At 42.7% G+C, this 13233-nt stretch overlaps 1 protein-coding gene across 3 annotated transcripts in view; it reads left to right on the top strand.

Annotated features, from left to right (window-relative positions):
• furinb (furin (paired basic amino acid cleaving enzyme) b) overlaps positions 1-13233 on the top strand; it is a 117425-nt gene that overhangs the window by 14930 nt on the left and 89262 nt on the right. The window lies entirely within an intron of this gene.

Below are 13233 nucleotides of genomic sequence, written 5' to 3'. Positions count from 1 at the left end.
TCAGTTAAAGTAACAACAACAGTGTTGTTGAGAGCACTTCCATTACATGTAGTGTAGACTAGAGTCCTCATCATGACCCCTCCAGGCCATGCTGCGCGCGCAGCTTATTGCTGGTAGCAAGAGCGTGTCATCCCCCGGTGATAGCCGCTTAATTGGAGCACACATGACTTACAACCCACTAGCAGACTCATGGGCATTCGAGAGGGACAGCTGGAGGTGGTGTTTACCGAGTTAATACTCGGACAAGGGGGACAACAGCAAAACCATTATTTTGAGGAGTAGAGGAAAGCTGCCGTTTAAAATCGTGCCTCTGGGAGGTTTATTTCCCCGTCTGTATTCTGTTGCTTTCTGGTGATTGAGACTGCCCAATCTTTTTAATTAATCGCACCATTGGCTCACATTGATAAGGAAAAAAGACAGTTGTCAGACGAGAGGACGAGAGGAACGGAGGAGAGAGGCGGGGGAGAGTGGCTCATTGTTTTGTCGATGGTGTGGTAGCCGTTTTGAATATATCAACATTCTTCTGAGGCTAAGCTTTTCCATATTTACGCTCAGCAGTTGACAGTTAGTTGCTATTTGGTCCCCGCGCTCGCGGTTGCTTCACTTGAGACTTCACTGCATTTGCATGCGTCTTTGTGTGGGCCAGGCTGTGAGCTGCACACGCCGCTGAGCAGCCTTCTGGAGAACTCCTCAGGAATATGCCTAGGAGACTGCTCTGCATATTCCCAACCCTAACCCCCCTCCCAGAAAACTTTGATCTTTCTAAAAGAGGGGTTTGCAAAATGTATTTTGGCTTATCTCTGGTTTTGCCCAGGATGCAGCCTTGTCTTGCGTGTCCAGGGGGAGATGTTTTTTCGTCCTCCTGTTATCACAGTGGAGCTGAGATCGTCTGTCATATAGGCCTATAGGCCAAGTAGGAAGACATTAGAAGTGTTCTATTATTAAATTGTATTTATCGTGGGCTCCATCACCCTGAATTGCCTCCATATGACAAAAATTGATCTTGTCGAAGTGACTTGCACTCCAGTTTGATTTAGACTTCTTAGAATATTGACCCAATAGGTTGCGGTTGTTTTCACTGTGTTAAAGTTATTGTGCTGCCGTTACAGAGAAAGTTTACATTTAGGAGAAATGGCCTCGAATAGACCTTTATTCTTAATTGCTTCTGTGTATTCTAGACAGAATCAATTTTGCCTTATTGAATTGGGTGAAATGAAATGCTCAATATTCTACTCAGAGACCACACGTGCACATACATATTCTATGCAATCATTCAGGGACACACTTGTATGAGGCAGCAAACAAAATAGCTCTTCCCCGTCTAAGCTAGCATAAATTCTTTGTTCTCCCTTCATCTCAACTCGTGTGATTACTTTCTTCCCTTTTGTCCCAAACTTTTTCCTTTCCCCCTCTCTCCATCTCTGTCTCTCTCTTTCTTCTCTCTGTTTACAACCACCCATGCTACTTTCTTCCCCATTCAGCCCAGATGCAAATAAAAGAACAGGCTTCCATCCTGTCATTGGAACAGCTAGATTAATGACTTGGGGGGGGGGTGTATAGAAGCTACCGTGTCCTTCCTCATTAGTCACTTAAATCAGAGGAGCTTCGCTTACAGTAGTCTGACTGTAAAATGACTGTCACGGATGAATGTTTGATGCCATCCAGGCAAGTTTGGGAGTTACAGCCCTAAGCCTCTGCATTCTAAATACCCTCCCAATCTCCCCCACCCCCCAATTCCCCCAACTGCCTGACTGACTGTGGTCAGAGCCAGCCTGTGTGTTAGCCCATTCAATCCGGGAACGCATCTGTGTCATTTTAAGATTTCTTTGGCTATTCAAAAATAGCAGATATACAAGCTCATAGCACGGCACCGAGTGTTGCTATATCAGTGGTGCTCCAACCTTTCCATGTCAAGGACCCCCAAAATGATATGTATTTGGCCGTGGACCCCCATCTCAAATTATGTTGTTCCAGAGACGCCCAGAAGCACAGATCGGAGTTAAAAATGTTTGCTTTAGAACATATATATTCAAAGATTCGCACACATTTTCCACGATCTTTAAAAAAAATAGCAGATCTACATGAGCTTGTATATTTGCTATTTTTGAATAGCCAAATAAATCTTAAAATGACACGGATGCGTTCCCGGTCTTAATGGATTAACCACATGAACGGTTCTAGCTTCCCTATTCTGGGCATGTTATAACTGACGAACATTCAGCCAAAATAGGCGAACATGTACTGAAAATAGCGATGAAGCGGCGGATGCATTTTGGTGTAAAGGGGAGGAGGGGACCAATTAAAGATCGCTGGGAGACCCCGTCAATTAGTGGTTAAACGCATGCCACGGACACTTTTTATTTTATTTAACCTTTATTTCACCAGAGAAATCACATTGAGACTAGTGTCTCTTTTACAAGTGTGCCCTGGCCAAGAGAAGAGGCAAATAAAATGTTACACAGCTCTGCCAGTAACGACAATACAGGACATAACAAAACAAAGACAAACATGACATCCGTAATACCAAAGACCTACTACCAATAGCACCAATACAGACTATTTAAAATACTAATAACAACAATACATCATAAAACTAATAAACTAATATAAGACTAAGAACACTGGCATAGGTCACTTTGTAGCTTTTATATACACATGTACTGTATAAGATACTGTCTATAGACGTTTAAAACTTTAGGAGTAGGAACCTTGCTTACGATAGGACCAACGTACCAAACCTTGTTGTTATTCTATCTTACTATTGCTGCTATTCTTTGAATATTCCTTCTTTTTTTTGTCTTGTTATTGTTTATATGAATGTTCATTATTATTGCTGCTACAATGTCTGAGGAACCATAACAAAATAATTCACTATGTACTCGTACACAAGATAACAATAACAATCTTGAATCGTGAATAACAAAAAAGACCTACACCACCATCTGCTGACCTCCTCTTCTTCCAAATCTGGGCCTCACAACCTCACAGCAGACACAAGATCTTTCTTCTCCCTTCCCGCTGACACCCTGCAGTGCAGCTTCCGTATGAAGTTCGATGAAAGGGGCTGTTTTTGAAAAAAATATTTTTTTCCGTACAGCTTCGGAGGGGGGGAGATGACTGCTTGGGTTTAGAGTGGGAAGGCAGTTGGATAAACAATCACAAATTTGGGGGTGAGTGTGAAAGGAAGGACAGTCTCTCTGAATTACCCACTGCAAAACACGCAGGCAGCGGAGCTGAGTGCAATCACAGGGCGAGTGGGAGAATCTGGCAAGAGACGGAGAGAGAGGAAGCAAAACGAGTGGGAGTGGACAGAGCATGGCCCCAGAAGGACCCTGTCTGTCTGTCAGCAGAAACACAGAGGCAAAGTGGGAGTGCAAAGTGACGTTTAGCGTTATCTGTAGTCTGGAACGAGATTATTGTATGTAGGCATAAATCCTAGGCCATTCTCTGACAGGGGTGACCGGGTAATGAGCCTTTTGCGGCTGATGAGGTGCTAAAAGGGAGGTAGCGAGAGAGAGGGGGGGGGGGATTTATCTCTAGGATGATTCGAGGCCCTCTGATGCCTGGGCCACAGCAGTGGTGTGTGTGTGTGGGGGGGGGGGGGGTGTAAATGAGGGAATGGGTTAGGTAAGGCCGTGTGTATATACTGGTGAATGCAAGTATAGTAGAGCGAGAGAATTGGGGTGAGAGGGGGCTGCTTTGTCATGCCTCGCTCCTTCCTTGGGTGGTTGTCCTCCAAGGCATTTGCAGAGAACGGCGAAGCTGATGTGTAATCAGAAAGTAATGGTATTTTTATCATTAATGTGATTAAATCGTGTACAGTAACTGCTTGTTTTGTTCAACACAGGCTCCTAAATGTCCTATTTTGTGTGTGTGTGTGTGTGTGTGCACGTGCGGCAACGCGCTGTGAGCTTGTAGATCGACTATTTTCACTGTTTCTGTCGGCCATCATTGTACAATCAAGTATAATATTGCGTTAAGTGGTAAATCAGACTAATCGATCATGTAAAAAAATATATTTTCAATTTTTGTCTCCGAGAGTATGTATGTTTTACCGTCCGTCCGTCCGTCCGTGCCTGTGTCTGTGTGTCCTGTCCGTGTGTTAGCAGCTAATCTCTGGCACCGTTGGCCCGGTCGCTGCGAAACTGTGCACACACACTCCCTGGATGCCAATTCAGAACCTCTGCCTCAAATATTTCACATGGGCCTGTTATAGCGCCACCTGGAGGCCGATTTGTGCAAAACCCTTTTTTTTTACATTACTCCTACAGATTTTATCCAAACGTCATGCAAATCGGTACACAGTATCTCTATAGTCATGTGATCAACACGGATCTGTCCGATTTCCCATATTCCATCCTCATTGGCTAAGGTTCGCTTCCAAAATTTGCAGGATTGGTCCGTTTTGAACAAAATGCCTCAAATCATGAACGCAGCTTGCGATTTCCGTGAAATTTCACAAACACATTCCCACTAGGCCAAGGAAGAAATGCCACCCTTTTTCACATTGGCCTGTTATAGGGCCACCAGCAGGTCTAATTTAGCAAAACGCATTTTTCGAACCAAATGCCTCAAATCATGAATGCAGTGTCCGATTGCCGTGAACGACCTAAGAATAAATGGCACCCTTTTCACATTGGCCTATTATAGCAACACCAGGAGGCCACAATAATGTACCTGACCTGGTGGAGACCTGTGCTCCGAGGAGCACTTTTTCTAGTTTTAATGTCGTTTCATTGATATATAAGAAATAAACCTTGCTTCTCGATCATAAGTTGGTTATTTGTAAATATCGGTTTCTATATATTACCGGTTAATTGCCCTGTGTGTGTGTGTGTGTGTTAGATGAAGAAACCAGAGAAGAAGTTTGTTGTGAAGGTGGGGTGCACCTATATGACTATAGCCCTGAGACGAAGCCTTTCTGCTGAAGGAGCACCAGCCATGCGTGACGGCGTGGCTTTGGAATTAGGCTACCAGTTATTATGTTTAGTCGTAGCCGTTAGCGGGTATGTCAAGGATATGTACACAGGCTGATAGTGAGACGTTAACAGCTTGTAGGGTCACACAAAAGAAGGCCATGATATTACCGTTTGCACTGTTCTGCCCTGTATTTGATAGCCGTTATATTGTATATGGAGCAGCTGTTACCTCGATCCTTGACTGTGTGTGTGTGTGTGTGTGTGTGTGTGTGTGTGTGTGCGTGTGCGTGCGTGCACTGTAGTGCAATCTAAGGTTTTGGATGTAAAAGTAATTGAGTCACTTCCTATTGTGCATTTTGTGGCATCTGTTTGGTATCGTTCAACAGGTGATTGTATTGCAGCTAACACAGTGTTTATATCATTTGGATTTATTTAGATTGTTTGTATGTGTGAGTGGGTGTCATGTTGTGTTTCTGGTGAGCTGGGTCAGGCCGATCAGTGAGGTGATGCGCACACAGCTCTGTGCCTGTGGGCGTTGACAGAAGCCTGACTTATGCTCAGTCGAACGTACCACGTAGGTGTTGCACACCGAAAATGGCAGACCTACAAGCTCACAGCGTGTCGCATCCGTGCACGTTGTGAGCTTGTAGGTCTGCTATTTTTGGCATGCAACTCTGCTATACGATGAAGTATAAATCTGGCTAGAATGGTTCACCCTGTCTCTGTGAGACTAATGCCAAAATGTTTCTCTCTGTCTCTATTTACATCTCTCGCTCTCACTCTGCTATGCTAATCATTTCATTATTCTTAATTATGTGTTGCACATGTATGCAGGGATGGCGTGATGTGATAATAACCAATAATGTGATTAACACAGTGTGAACTGTGAACACATTAACCTGACCTAAAGTTTAACACAGTGTGAACACATTAACCTAACCTAAACATTAACACAGTGTGAACTGTGATCACATTAACACAACCTAAACATTCTACACATAAACACGTTATATTCATGAATAAAAAAATCTGGCCTCACAGGAATTTTTCAGACCTCAGTATGGGGTTGCCTGCCAAAAAAAAAAGGTGATTATCCATGCTTTTTAAACTATCGAGTCGGCCAATACACATAGCCTTTCCGACTTTGATCTCTTGCATAACTGCTGATGCTCAGTTTCTGTCTCAGTTTTCTGTTTCAAGGAAAAGAATGCAGGATGTCCCAGAATATCCTAGACGTTTGTGGAATGTTCTGGAAGGTTTAAGATGTTGTAGAAAGATCTGTGACTTTCCATAACGCACCATCCTGTTGGTGCACTGAAACACTGTTGTTGTTCACCACACTTGCATGAGGAATAAAACGGAAGTATTCCTCATTCTTCATCGGAACGGCGAAAATACAACCAACTTTGTAAGCTCACAATGCGTTGTGAACTTGTAGATCGGCTGTTTTTCCACTATTTTTGAAAATGTTGTATAATGACATGTCCAAAATAGGCAGGTTGGAAGTGGTTAAACTTTCTGGTATCAGTGGCACATAATGAGGAGTGTGGAATGGTTGTAACTCTGTCTTCTTTTTCCTGCTGTTCTAAGACTCCAGTGTACCATCTGGGCCCCGAATCCCACAATATACTGTAGATCTAAATCCTGTCCCTGAGTTCTTGTACACAGATTGTTTACTTCTTTTTCCAGGTAAATGTTACAAGAGGCAGCATATGGCTGCGATATGGAATCTGAGATAAATTCATCACAAAAGCAATAAGCACAGTTTTGCCATTCGCCTTTCCGCCGGCTCTCTTTTCCAAAGTCGCATCAATGCACTAACAGTAGGTCGCATGTTGTTGTTGCGCAGGCAACACTTCATTAGGCCTCTTCCAAACGGGAGATCTGCAATCAGCTTGAGTCCGCTAATGTCTCCCAAACTTATTGCAAAATGCTATATGCCAGCTGCACCATGGTGTTAGTTATTCTGATGCTGTTTGGAAAATTCCATAGCGTTGCACCTCTGACACACACAAGCACGTCCACACTCGGTGGTGGGTGTAATGTAATGGGCTGTAATGCTGCCGGCTCCTGCCGACTCTATAATGTGCTAGACACCAACTCTCTCTCTCTCCTCTCCTTTCTCTTTTCTGCCTGTCTTTCTCCCCACCTTACTCTCTTTAATTTTGTAGTTTTTACATTTAGTAAAATGTTTTTCCTAAATTTGCATGAATGTTATTGCAAAGTATGAATGAACAAATGTTGTAGGACAGCATACACATTCCTCCTGTCTTCCAATGGAAATAAATAATTTATATTCTGAAAGGAAAGGAGGATATTTTCAAGTATATATGAAATGTCTGAGGACCATTCATATACTTTATTAATGTAAATGATATTCTGGCACAGGCGGAAGTCGAGGATGGATAGACTGAACATAGGACATGCTTCCAGTGATAATGGCTTTATTAAACCTTGTTGTTGTATACGATATAGCACCAATGGAGAAACATATGTGCAAAATGACGTTATCTCTTGGCGATGGACTGACAGGATGTACAGTATATACAGTATGTGTGATGCTATTTGAAAATATTTAAATAAAATCATAAAGAAAAGCATATACATTACGTGTGTATGCAAAATGGAAAATAAATGAAAGAAAAGGAAAGAAATAACAAGTAAACAAATTGTGTGTGTATAATATATGTGTGTGTGGGCTGTTGTGTCTGTTTTTAAATGCATGTGTGTTTCCTATATCCTTTGTTGCCTCCCTGTAGCCTCAGAAAAGCTCTCGCTTCCCCACACCCACTCCTTACATTATTCCATATAGTTTGTCATTCCCTCACTTTAGCAGACCACGCTGCCTCATATGTAAATCCACACTATAGCATACCGTCCATTGCATATACCGGTAGGGAATATTTTTTTTTAATGATGTTTTTTTTATGTATACAGAGGTATCAAGCAACTAAGGTTTTGAACCGTAAGCCTTTCCCTGTAATACCACGCACACGGTGTAATCTAACCCTTGCGTTTTACGTTGATGTTTCAGTGTCAGTTAAATGCACACAGAGTTTCAGTTCAGTAAAGTAATATTTTTCCTCAAAGAAAAATACTTTGTGTAATGGGCCATGGTATATTTCATTGACCACCTGAATCCTAGGATCCCTATTCTGGGGGCGGACATTCCGCCAAAATCTACAAGCCCATGCTATGCAACGCATTTTTGGCAAAGAGATTTGGCTTACAGTATAGGGAAAAAAGGAACTGACCGAATGTAGAGCCCTGGGAGGGGGGCACCGATACCCGAGTGGTCACTCCCCTACACACACTCCCTGTTTACTGTCTCTCTCCACTTAACTATCAATAAAGGTAAGAAAATCCTGAAAGAAAACTAACAACAACTAAGTATATATAGCAGTGGCTCAGAAGATAGTACGGCCGCTTGGGAACCGGGCTCCCCCAGAGTTATTGTTGACGTGTCCTTGAGCAAGACACAGACTTATGTATTTTGGTAACTATACTGTAGTTGAAAAAGTCCTTTTACACACCTACTAAAATGTACAGGTGCGTCGGAGTAATAAACTTGAGAAGAGCAACAACGTGGAGTCCCGCACACTGTCTTCACTCACAAAAAAAAAAGATTAAGGCAGATATGTTTCGTCACTCGGACCTGCCTGATGAAGGTCCGAGCGACCGAAACGTATGAGCATTAAACTACATTTTTTGTAAGTGAAGAAGGGTAACTATACTGTACCATACTGTACTGTGAAATTTATACCATTACATCCCCACTTTCAGGCAGCTGTCTTCTGTTTCCTGCAGGAGTTTCAAATGAAAATAAAAAGGGAGCGCTCCCCTGAAGGAGAAAGAAACCAAACAAACTAAAACAACAAGGACTTGCTATTAGCGCTAACAAACCTCGATACCGCGGGAGAACGATTACATTATACTGGGAGAGCACTTGAAAAGAAAAGAGATTCTGAATATGGAGGCTCCGTTTTCTGTCATAATCTGTCGTAATCATCACACCAATTTATACCGTTGCTAGGCTTTCTTTTTGTTTATGATGAATGATTTAATTTCTCCTTTTCTCATTTGCTTTCCTTCCCTCTCCACTTCACCCTGCTGTGTTTCTCTGTCCTTCTGGCCAGCTGTGTGTGTGTGTGTGTGTGTGTGTGTGTGTGTGTGTGTGTGTTGTGTGTTTGGTAATAAGTTTTGTTTGTGTGTAACCTTCTCATAGACGTAAGCTAAAGCCGTCGTGATTAGCATCCTCGTGGCACATGCAGTTACTGAGCGTTTTGGCACAGTGTTGCCATGGAGAGCGTTGCCAGCTTATTATCGTCGTCTGTTTTGAGTCGTGTGTGTGCGTGCATGTGCATGCATGTGTCGGTTTGAGTCCTGTGTGTGGGTGTGTGTGTATCGGTACGAGTCCTGTCTGCATTGGTGTGCGCGCGCGCGTGTGTGTGCAACTGTGCGTGCGTGTTTCTAGGTGTGAAAGCGCCCTACTTTCTGCTTCGTGTCAAGATGCTGAGGCCAAATGGAGCTTTTATTGAAACCTTTCAACCGCGTTGAATTCATTCAATGAAAATGAAAAGACAGAATTGAACAGATGATGATGGCAGGTTTCACACTGTGTGATTTGCGTTGCAACGTTTATATCGGCACACAATCACAATCTCACGGTCTCATGCGTATGTATTTCCATTTGTCAGTTGCAGTTACCTCAAACGGATTTCCCAAAGTTAAATCATCTAAAAAGCAATAGAGTCCACACACTGGATCATGCTCCAAAAATGTCAAATGCATTGGCTTCCACCATAGCAAGAGCATAAACCACCCTTCATTAGACATGTTATCGGCACATCGGGCAAAGCCCTCAGGCACACCTGGTCTCATGGCACACCGGTGTACCTTTCTTGACACATTGTTATTTGGGAACCGCTGCTCTAAAGCATAACCAGCCTAGCCTCTCAACTATACATGCAATAATAACACAAGAAATTACAGTATATGGTATGAATTTTGCCATGCATGCCTCCTTTCTCCTTCTTTGCACCATCTTTTTCTTTCACCTTTTGTTTTCACCTATGCTGTTCTTAATTTACTTGCCCTCACCTATCTCCACACCACCTCCATTCAGTCAGTGTTTACAGGTTCACAGGCCTGTTAGTCTGTCTGTCTGTCTGTCTGTCTGTCTGTCTGTCTGTCTGTCTGTCTGTCTGTCTGTCTGTCTGTCTCGACCTTTCACTTCCTCTCGCCCATACGCTTCCACTCTTTTATACTGGATCTCAAGCGCACTCCACTTTCTTGCCCTGTTTGCTGATCTGAGTGAAGTGCTCCTCCTCAGTCCCAGGGCTGTCTTTGATGTAAAATGCACCACTTCATTATACAGAGCCCCTACAGCCACAGACTTTTAGTCATTTTCAAGATACCTCCTGTAATGACTTGGTACTTTGCCAAAGTTCCCTAAAAATTGCTACTGAAAAGGCACTCTAATTTTTCCACTGTTGACCCATAAGATTGGACTTGAGTCGCACTTGTTGCAGTCAGTGTATTGGTAATAATTGTAGTACTCAGACTATATGTGGACAGAAAAGGGATTGACATTATACATGTAGATCCTGTAGGCATAGATGGTATGGAGCCAGCTGTGTGCTCGTGTTGGGTCCGATTTCAAGTCTCATTGTCTTCTTCAGGGAACACTTTCTATATAGACTATTCACATTCCAGCTCTGCCCATTATTAACTGCCCAAGGCAGAGGATGGAGCAACATCTTTTAAGGAGTCCACTTTTATTCCTCCATAGGAATTACATTTAATTATGGTGCAGCTACATTACCATAATTACCATCAAGTATCTTTTATTCTTTCCGGCTACAGTATCGGTGTCCATTGTCAAATAATATGCTGTGAAAATTCTCTTGCTTGGTACAGTATGTACATGTGAGTATTGTTTGTGACTGGTGTGGAATGCCATAGCCTGTTGAAAGAGATCCAACCACTGCTGTGTTGGCAGAGCAGCAAAACAGCAAGCCTGATACAGAAGCCAGGGTAGGGCTGTCACGATCATGAGATTGCAGATTGATCACGATTGATACGAGTACAGAAGTCAATTGATACGAGTACAGAAGTCCTGACGTCACTCGTTCATCCCCTGGATCGTGTAAGTAATTTCTCTATGGAGAATAACATTGGATCATCTTAGAATCGTCTCATATAAGAATTGTGGTCCAAAAATGAACAAACTGTCTCGTCAGGGAGGTGGCTCTGTATCGTTTATGACAGTCAGTCACTCATATTTGATACAGTCTGTTTCTGGCAAAAAATTGACTAATTTGGCGGAAGTAACATTAGCGTTTTCTCACCATCAGTTGATGCTTCATATCTATAAGAGTCAAACCGCTGGGATAATTTGTTTATTTTTGGAACGCAGTTCTTATTTGACGCGATATTAAACATTTTACTGCAATATACAAAGAAATGACTGAGTACCAATAATCATCATGTACTATGGCCAAAACAAGCCACATCCTTAATAATGTAATACTTTCAAAATGTTTCAAAAAGAAATACAATTGCAGAAGTGAATGGAAACTATTCTTATGATTATGCAAATTAATTGCAATAAACTCAAATCATTATGTAATAATTATGTAATAATTATGTAATAATTCTAGCAGGCCTAGGGTGCCACGGCCTAGTGAAAGAGATCCAACCACTTCTGTGTGGGCAGACAGAGCTTGTGCTCTTCTGGGCATACTACTGTGTATACGACCTTGGTTGGTAACATATCCATACTACTTACTTTGCTCGTGTACCTCTTTAGCTCCTTTTGTAGTCAGCGCAGCGCAAGGGTGAGACAACAAACGTGTCCATGGGAACATGTCCGTATAGACTCATTCGTTTAGTAGTCGGTAACGATGTGAGCCATTTAGGTGGAGCTAGGCTGTGTGATGCAACATTCACAGACGTTTTGTTGCGCCATTGCGGGCAATTTGCACCCAGTAACATTCTGGCTCTCTTTCAAACAGGTTTAGAGTGCATCTGTGCAACATGAGACTCTGAGAAATGCTCTTAAAGACTTTCTTGGCTGTTTGGAAAAAAACAAACAAAAGAACATCCCAATTCCACAGCAAAAGCATGGAGCTCAGCCTTGATCCCGCCTTACAGGGACAGACTCCATATGTGCATCAAGACCACAGGCAACAGAGGAAAGCCAGGCCACGTATAATGACCTGCTTCCTGGGCGGGTTGGTGTGGCGGGGAGAAATGTAACTAGATCAGACACTGATTTCAGTGTATTGATGTCAATGCGAGAGTCATTAGAGACAACCAAATAACACATACTGTATCGTTCTCTTACCTTCGATATGACTGATGATTTTGATGATTTTCCAAAAGCCGAGGGTCTTCTGGTTATCTTGTCCTGATGAAGATCTGATTGATCGAAACGTTGACGCAATCAAATACAGCAGAGCTTCTTTCAGCGTTTTCAGTGTGCAGACTCTACTTCTTTTTGTTCTTCTGGTCATCTTGCCATGAAATTCAAAGTATCTCGAATTAACTTGCTTTATTTAAATTAGGTTGCTAGGAGATGAGAAAACAATGCTCTACCAGTGAAAAGTAGAGTTCTCACTTTGAGCTGCATCCAACACATCCACTGCCATTTCCGTCTGCCTTACCGTTAGGCCGCGAGGGGAAGTTGAAATTGCTTTTTTGGGTGTAATAGATTTGTTTTTCTTTTTTTTCTTCACGGAACCCGAGGCTCGGCCCAGACCGACTAATTACCATAGATTTTGGGCCCGGCCAGAACACGTCGGGTCGGGTTCGGGCAGAATTTGAGAACTCTAGTGAGGAGCACTGTTCTCTGAAAACTAGGGCGAGTGTGGCAGAAACACCCACAGACCAGAACTACAGTATGACCAACATTGACAACCATTGATAAGTGTCATCTCTTCTTTCTCTGCTATCTTTGTTGAGACAGGCCCTGTGATGTTGTAGACAGGCGATATGCACCCTCCATTTTGCATGACTATAAAGCATTAAACCACTTTCTTCTAATTTAGTCATTGCCCATAGACCCTTTTCACAGCAGACATTTTGATGGGTAAACGCAGCTGAAGGTAATAACATTAATTGTGGGTGGGTGTTTCATTTAGGTATTTCTGTGCCAGCATAGATGGCTCCTGTACAGTTAACTTCATGCTGGCACACAGACACCTACAGTAAATGAGAAACACATCTACAATTAACGTTATTACCTTCAGCCGTGTTTACCCATCAAAATGCCTGCTGTGAAAAGGAAAGGAAACATTCCACCATGTGTTTG

This window comes from Gymnoscopelus microlampas (assembly GCF_963454915.1).
Source record: "Gymnoscopelus microlampas genome assembly, chromosome: 6".
Lineage (NCBI taxonomy): Eukaryota > Metazoa > Chordata > Actinopteri > Myctophiformes > Myctophidae > Gymnoscopelus > Gymnoscopelus microlampas.
Note: the sequence above shows the minus strand (reverse complement) of the source record. Positions and strands in the feature narration are given on the sequence as shown.